Source organism: Arctopsyche grandis, chromosome 3 (assembly GCF_051622035.1).
Source record: "Arctopsyche grandis isolate Sample6627 chromosome 3, ASM5162203v2, whole genome shotgun sequence".
Classification (NCBI taxonomy): Eukaryota; Metazoa; Arthropoda; class Insecta; order Trichoptera; family Hydropsychidae; genus Arctopsyche; species Arctopsyche grandis.
Window position 1 is genome coordinate 17,613,659 of NC_135357.1, and position 9,621 is coordinate 17,623,279.

A 9,621-nucleotide genomic window follows, 5' to 3' on the forward strand; every position below is an offset into this window, starting at 1 on the left:
AATTTAAACGTATATTTTTTCGGATTTTATCTTAAACACATGTTTTGACATGGAGCAATGTGATTAGAAGTAATATTTTTTTTTAGATAGATAGCGGGATAAAAAATTTAGGGCAATATATGTATGTATGTATGGATGTTCAATAAAACCTTCTAAAAAATGCACTGCTATTCGTGGGGTTACTATGAATTAAAATTTACGCATTGTAAAATTTATAATTAGATTTCCTTGTGATTTACAGTCAAGCCGTAGTATTGCATCAAATTTCTTTAACTCTATTCTTTGAAAGAATTACAAAAAAAAAATACATTAACAAAAACTAAATTAAATCAAAGCAAATTTAACAATAATAACAATTTGTATATAATATTAACTGAACCCGGAATGCGTTTCAATGCCACAATAACGCATGCAGTTCCCATTTTTTCCGTTCCCGAGTTAAAGTTGTGGTAATTTGACTTAAACAGCGTTTAACAGCGGTTAAACCCAGGCGGTGAATACATTTGAAATTATTCAATTGTTTGTTTATTTTACCATAACAACACAGGTGGCGACGCGAAAACATTTAAAATTATTGCATTGCAATGCCACTAATTCCCGTTTTTCCCGTTTCCGTTCCCGTTTTTGTGCGATTTCTTCAACAGAAACCATTGCGGACATACACACAATAACTCCTGTAAGTTTCATCGCAATCGGTTGAATGGTATAGGAACGCATACGTGATAGACAGACAAACAGACAAACATTGATTTTTATATACATACATACATATAAATATGTACGCAAAAAAAAGAACAAATGATCTCGAGATAAATTCAATATTTCTTTCAGATTATTACGTTCGGCCCAGATAAATTGAGAGTTGATTTTGGACCACTTCCACTCTTCCAATCGTTTTAATTTTTTACCAACGTACGGGGATTAACTCACATTTAAGTAGGCAAATGTCTTTGACATGAAGCTAGAACAATTTAATCATTAACGAAATCATCAAAATTGTCTCTCAAATCAACCTGATGACAGTTGGTTTTATAATGCGCCTTTTTGCCGCTACCTACGCAACTCACAGATTAAATAATTCTATTGGTATTTATAATTATCTTCTAAAACTGATGAAGAAATAAATACATACAAAATAGCGCCAATTTAGCGTTGAGTCATAATTTTGACATTTTTTAAATTTCAGACGAAATTCTTTCATACCCGAGTAGTCTGAGCACACTTCACCAAAAATCTAGTCTAGACTGTTAGTAATCGTTTTCTATTTAATGCAATATGTACATATATATATCTGCTGGTTAGATTTGGGGGTTTTGTGACTCCAAATCGATCGTTTCTCTATCAGAGTTTGCCAATTTTATCTCATCATTGCTGAAACGGTTCCTGAAAATTGGTATTAAAAAATCTAATCCTGTTGTCACAAAAATCTGCCTGTGTATAATTTGTATTAATTATACACAGTAATCTGAAATCCATAGATGTCACTATGATTATTATTTCTGATTAATTGTTATATTCTATATATTCTGATTGTATATGTATGTATTACTGTATTTCTGATTTCTGATTGTTTATGTATTTCATTAACGTACACCCGTCGCATTGGAGCAAATCTGTAATGGCGAGTGTGTATTGATTTGTGACAATAAATAAATATAATATATTACAAAGGTCAATTAGACTTGTAATATTTTATCAATTAGTCGAACAATTTAATATAACCCACTACTGAAACATTCGGTAATCTTATATACATATGTAGCTATAACCTGGGAAAAACTAAACATTTTAATACATATACATTTAATAAATATTGCATTAATAGTCAGCATATGTAGATCAATGTAATTCTTTCAATTATGTGGTTACGTATTCTGACTCCAAGGTCGATCGTTTCCTCTCATTGTTTCCCAATTTATCTAATTTCATTGAAATGCTTCCAAAAATAAGCAACTTTGATCTATTTCTCTTCGCAAAGTTCAAGCTTACAGCATCTCGAAATTTCTGATTTATAAAATGATGCAAATTCGTCCATATACATACTTATGTCTCTATAATTGTTAACGAATGTTTTTGTTAATTGGCTTTGAATTATACGTATGTACATACATACATTTTGAAAAAAAAAACTAATTAAATAATTATTCCAGAAAATAATATACCAATATTGATAGTATTGATTGATTATGTTTAGAAAGTTTTTTATTTATCTATGTACGTAGTAACAATAGATGAAGTTTTGTTTTACATTATGAGTCATAATTTATTACTCGTGAATCACAATTGTTGACATTTAGGGTTAATTGTTGACAAGGAATTTATTTGTAGCCGATAATCATTTACTATTATTGTGTTTTTAACAAACTGGATGCACTAATAGTCCATTCAAATTAGCCATCAACCTCGGAATGAGAGATAATAAGCGTGGTATTAAAAACTCGCGAAAATCTAAAAATCTATATTATCTCTCATTCCAAGGTTGACCCCTTTTTATGCTAAAGTGACTGGACTATAATGTTATTTGCAAATAGCAGATTTTAAATTCAATTCAATTCGAGGATTTTATGATTCCATGTATTTGTGTCGGCTTTGAGCAAAAAGTTTCAATTTTGAGGCCGACAATTGGCATTTTAATTTGCGAAACTCTGTCTCCTCGCCAAAGATCGGTGTTGGAACGATGCTTTTAACACAAAAAATAATTCACTATTGTCAATTACTATTATCAACCGTGTTTTTTTGCCATCTTGCTTTGTACAATAATGGAGGCGTCTATTGTTATTTTAAGAGCCCCAAGCCAACGCCTAAGTCAACTCATCACAAATAATATATACACACATACATTCATACATACATACGGGTCTACCTTACGGCACCGAAAGTCAAAAGATCGAAAAAGCAAATATCAGAAGGCAAAGATCAAAAATCGAAAGATCTTAAGTCGAGAGATCAAAAAAAAAGGGTGCGTGGTAAACGGTAGCATGTATATAATACGTATATATATCAGTGTCATGCGGTGAAATTATCTCTTTTTTTGTCATACAGCCTTGTTTAATGTGCGCGCGCAGGATACGGGAGAAAAAGCCTGTTCCTCTTGTTCCTGGTGTATCCTGCTCGCGCAAATTAGGTGAGGTTGTACGACGGGGAGAGAGAGAGTTTTACCACACGCCAACCGTTTTTCATATGTATGCATGGTAAACGAACATTTTCGACTTTTTTACGGTCACCCATTATCTATATATATATATATATATATATATATATATATATATATATATATATATATATATATATATATATATATATATATATATATATATATATATATATATATATATATATATATATATATATATATATATATATATATATATATATATATATATATATATATATATATATATATATATATATATATATATATATATATATATATATATATATATATATATATATATATATATATATATATATATATATATATATATATATATATATATATATATATATATATATATATATATATATATATATATATATATATATATATATATATATATATATATATATATATATATATATATATATATATATATATATATATATATATATATATATATATATATATATATATATATATATATATATATATATATATATATATATATATATATATATATATATATATATATATATATATATATATATATATATATATATATATATATATATATATATATATATATATATATATATATATATATATATATATATATATATATATATATATATATATATATATATATATATATATATATATATATATATATATATATATATATATATATATATATATATATATATATATATATATATATATATATATATATATATATATATATATATATATATATATATATATATATATATAATACAATAAAAAAATCAAAATCATGTTTTGGTAATTATTAAACTTCGGCGCGACCCTGCGCATCATTGTTATATTTTATGGTGAACCTTTTTTTTGCTCTCTAGCTTTGTAGTTTGCCATTTTTCCTGGAAAATAGCCCCAAAGCTCCCAATTTGCCCAAAAAACACGCTCCCGCGCCTATCTCTAATAATTATCAAGCGCTACCATTCGTGAAAATTTCCATTTCGAGCACTGCTTATTTATTTTACTCCGGAAAACTGACCGTCGTGGTACTGAAAATATTTCTATCAGACCCTAGGTCTAAAAAAATAGGGGACCCCTGATTTAAAGCATAATAACAGTGATAATTAGAGGTAGGACCAGAAGCGTGGTTTTTTCAGGAAACAGGGCGTTTTGGGTCTATTTTCCAGGAAACAGGGCAAACTACAAAGCTAGAGAGCATAAAAAAAGGTTCATCATAAAAATTAACAATGCACGACGAACAATGAACAATGAACGGCGCAACGTTGGTCCGCTATTTAGTCATTATATAAAAATCAGTCATAAAGTGAAGGGGCTGCGTTGGTCAATATTTATGCGGTAATTCCGAGAACGACACAATGGGCGGGCAAAGTCGAGGTCCAACAAAAGAGACGAGGCGTGGTGACCGGGCGCTTACACATCACCCTGTAGCTAATTACTTCAGCGATATAGTAATAAAGTAAGCTGGGGCCCTTGTTGTTGTCAAACAATGGCGACCGCGGGCCGTGCACGCACCACCCCCGAAACTGTTCGCCAAACACCCCTACGAAAGCCCGCAGCTTTTGAAAGCTCTCCCAGCCGGACCTTGGATTACGTCGACCGATCATTGGGAACGTCCCAAGATTACGAAAGTTTTCCCCGATACAAGTGCCTCATTTTGACCGACGACCCAAAAACTCGCTCATTATTTATGGAAATATATGTACAACGTGTGATATTTTCAGTAAGTCCTCATTCGAGCTTACATTTTGAATAAAATTCTTACTTTAGCGGTACTTAAATTCCGATACTAATTCTTGCATAGTGGTTATTTGTATTTATATATATTTTTATATCTGAAATAAAATACCATGACTTGTCACCCTAAATCGACACAATTGAACTGTGTACATCGGGTAGTTCACTGATAGAGCTATCGCATCATATCATCTATATATATAAAAATCAATGTCTGTCTGTTTGTCTGTCTGTCTGTCTGTCTGTCTCGAATAGGCTCCTAAACTAAAGAACCGATTACAATGACACTTTCAGGATTTATTGTATGCATCGGGAAAGATTACTTTGAAAAAAAAGGGAAAAAACCTCTTAATAATAAAAATATTCGTTATTACATTTTATCGACGCGAAAGTATTGGCATTGCAACGCATGCCGGGTTCAGCTAGTATGTATATATAATCGCTTTTCTGTCTGTCTGTCTGTCTGGGATAATGCACACCGTATTATAATAGTCGTTTCAATTCGACATATGTATGTAGATATGTACATCACAACTTAACCACTATCAAAACGTATATACGAATATAATAATAAAAGTAAAAACTTATATATATACTGCTCGATACCAATGTTTCCTCTGGGCAAAGAGACGGCGCTAAATCTCTAAGAATTCACCGCCATCCATTGAAAGTTTATTTAATAAATTAATTATTTTTCCTATCGGTGTTTTATATTGTTTATATGTAGATAGGTAGGTCGTTTTTACCATTTTTTATATTAAATAATTAAATATAAATATTAAATTAAATATATTTAAAAGGTATTTGAAAAAAATTGACCGACGAATACATGATCGACGACACATTTCTTTTATTTAATAACTTAATATACCAATACCCATGCGATGATACATATGTCATCGGGTACAATACCAGTATCAGTATATAGGTCATTGGTTAAAGTATACACTGCAGATTATACTCGGAATAAATTATTTTCAATGAAGGTCAACCCAGGGCTTGCACCCGGGAACCTCTCGGTGGTAAACATTAACACAACCACCAAGCTATGCTATGGCGGATGTAACAAAAAGTAAGCCACCTAACTCTTCTGGCGCAGAAGAGTTCGAGAGATTTATCTGAGGCCTAATCAACAGATATGATTTTAAAGATTTGACTGACATGGCTGTTTTTCAGGGGCAAGAAATTTATTTCCCAACAATGTTATTCCGCAATACAATACAATTGGTCTAGCGACCCTAATTGTAGTGGTCAAATATTACCAGCACAATTATTTTTTAAACATTATATAAATATAGATATACTAGTTGTTTTATCCGGCTTAGCTCAGGATTTGTAATATAAACAGCTTAAAAAAGGCGAATCTAATATTAAATATTCATTTGTGTTTATTAAATTTATTTGAATCGAAAAAAATATATGTATCGAATCGTCGTCATAGAAACTTTTATTTGTTTTCGATGTTACCAATCAACATTACATACTTATAGAGTCTCTTTCGAAATTATATATTAGAAAATGTAATATGAAATGTGGAACTTTAGTATTTTTTACCGGAATTTAAGATGTTTTTATTCCACAAAAGATTCTTAGAAATGAGGTCGAGAGATTTGTCCCTTGTACGGTTCGTCTTAGCATCTCTAGCTACAAAAAACTACATATAGGCAGAAATCCTGTGAGAGACATTGCAAAAAACATATTAAAAATAAAATTATTTTTTAAAGCATTTATTATATCCAAGGATCGAAATTAATATGCGTGGGTAATATCTATGCTTCTGCTTTCATTGTTTGATCCAAAGTATTATCCAAAAAATAATATGCGGTTGGAAAATTATGACTCTATTCACTGGGAGTGCAGTTCTTTTCTTCATAAAAAAGCTCTTCGGTACGTCGTATTATATAGCAGGTACGAAACTTAGATTTATGTGTATTTTTGCAAGCTCCACACAGTGGATCAGGTCACGCTCGGTGCTGAATTTTGAATAACTTCATCAAAAATGATGATGTCCGGCGAAATGACCCTCGCCGACCACCGCCAGAAACAATGGCCGCTTAATGGCCAAGTTATTCAATTTGATTTATAACCCCGACAGCGAGTGCACATCGTCGCGGATACTGAAACAATGGACGAGAAAATTATTTTGTCAATTCATAAATTCCGAATTCTACCTTTTTTTTATAATAGTGCTTCCGTCGCGCTGTAAAATCTATCTAAAAAATGCATATTCATAACAAAAATAAAATAAAAATATTTCAAAGAGCAAACCCCATACATGAAAAATGGTGTTACTTTATATATATATATATATATATATATATATATATATATATATATATATATATATATATATATATATATATATATATATATATATATATATATATATATATATATATATATATATATATATATATATATGTATATATATATATATATATATATATATATATATATATATATATATATATATATATATATATATATACATATATATATATATATATATATATATATATATATATATATATATATATATATATATATATATATATATATATATATATATGTGTGTATTTGATTTCTAGCAGCATTGCATTTTGTATCACACATTTTTACTTTATTTAATCTATATATACGAATATAAAATATCAAAAAAAAAGTATTAGTTTTTAATGTCTTCCATTTACTTAAATAAAAGTTACTTAAATTTTAAATATTTGCTTTGTATATATAGAGATGTACAAACATACATATGTATGTATGTAATATATGAACAATACATTACAGTAGTATTGTCATTCAACTATTGACATAACGGCCTGTCTACGCATTCAGTAAAATCGTATTTTTTTAATTCTGATTTTACTCTCATTTTCCGTATTGATTTATTTGTGTATGAAATTCGTATACATACACTATGAAAGTACTTACTTTTAATTTATACCTATTTAATTACAAATAATTTAATAAATTGGGTCACATTTAAATTTTAGTGATTTATTTTTTATATTTTGAAAATTGTTTTCGACTATTATCCGGTAAAAAATATATATATTGAAAATATGATGATGAAAAACTCCATTATTCATAAAATGGGTTGTGGATTTTTATAATTGAATACAATTTAACACTATTTTTTGGGTAACCAACTATATTTGTAAATTATAAATTATTTTGACGCAAAATGGCATACTTGTCAAAATAGGTCATTTTGGCCTGCTTGTATTTCATAAAATTCACACTTTTAAAGATAAACACCCAAGAAATCTATCAACAATTTTTATTTTCAAAATAATGAGGGAAACATGAATAAAATCCAAAAAACCGCTTTCTCCATACTCCATACTGAAACGTGGTCAGCTTTGTTATGTGAGTTTCTGATATAATACAAAACTGCGACTTTTAAAAACGGCGAAATTTATCAAATCGGCCCAATCAAATTGAAATACATGATTATTCAACTTTTTTTTTTTTTTTTTTTTTTTTTTTTTTTTAAATGTTATATACCAGGAAGGCCTTACAGGTAAATCCCAATTTTGTAAATTGTAAAACCATTTAAAAATAAAACTTCATCTATTATTACTACGATAAAGTAAAAATAAACATTGAAAAATCGCTTTTTTGAAATTTTTGTCGATATAATTCGATTAGTTGGAGGCACAGGACATTGTTTCAAATCGGTAATTTTTTTTTTTAATTTCACCTTGACGCAATTTTTCCATTTGGTTCATCGTGGGAAATCTAAAATTTGTATTTTTCTTTCATCCTAATGTATGCATGTATTCATACAAATTGTTCCATGCCATAGAAAAACTATTATTGTTTCCAACTAAATGAATTAACTCATACATGGAATATCATTCAAAATGTATGTATTTTTAGTTTGAAAAAATCAATATAATTGATTAATTAGAAGAAAATCTTCTGATCGTTAAAGACGTTTTTTGATTTTTTTGATAAATTTCAATGGAAAAAAAATTTACCTCAAATAAATTTCGAATCAAATACCTAAAGCAAATGTCAATATATGACAATACATTTTTGCACCACTCCAAAAGTCCACATCAAATAAAAATCAACTCTTCTGTAAAAATTCAGATATAGTCGAATGTAAGAGCGTAAAAGCATTGCGGTGCAAGAAAATCAGTGTGGCGTGAAGCAATGGACTTTTCACGCTTTTAATATAATGGAATTCCGCTGGAACTTTTCACGCATTTATTTTCCATTTGAATATTTTCAGATATGTCGATAAATGGCTTTCGAATTCTACTTCCACACACCTGTTTAATGTTCATGAAAATACAATCATACATAAACTTCATGACGAATGAAAAGCGGACCTGTTTTACAGCATCACCGTCAGCCAATTAAGCCAAACCTACAACAACAATAAATACGCTTTGATCGATGCACAAAAGGCCAATGAATGTTTCATTTCGCCGCTTTAATATCCGCAGAAGCGGCGGATGGGGTGTTTGTCACTAAACTGCAACCCTAAATTGGATAGGAGAGGGAGAAACTGTCACTCCATTCAGCCATATTTTCATGGCAACATTGGCGCCCGTCTCTCACCCCTTTCTCCCTGTTCTCGTTCCATTTTAATGAAATACTTCATTTGCAGCGCGACATTAAAATTTTACGGCCCTTCAAATGAAACTTAAGAAGAAGTCGGCCTTTTTCGACCCCCTCACCCTGGCCGCGTCGTCTTTTAT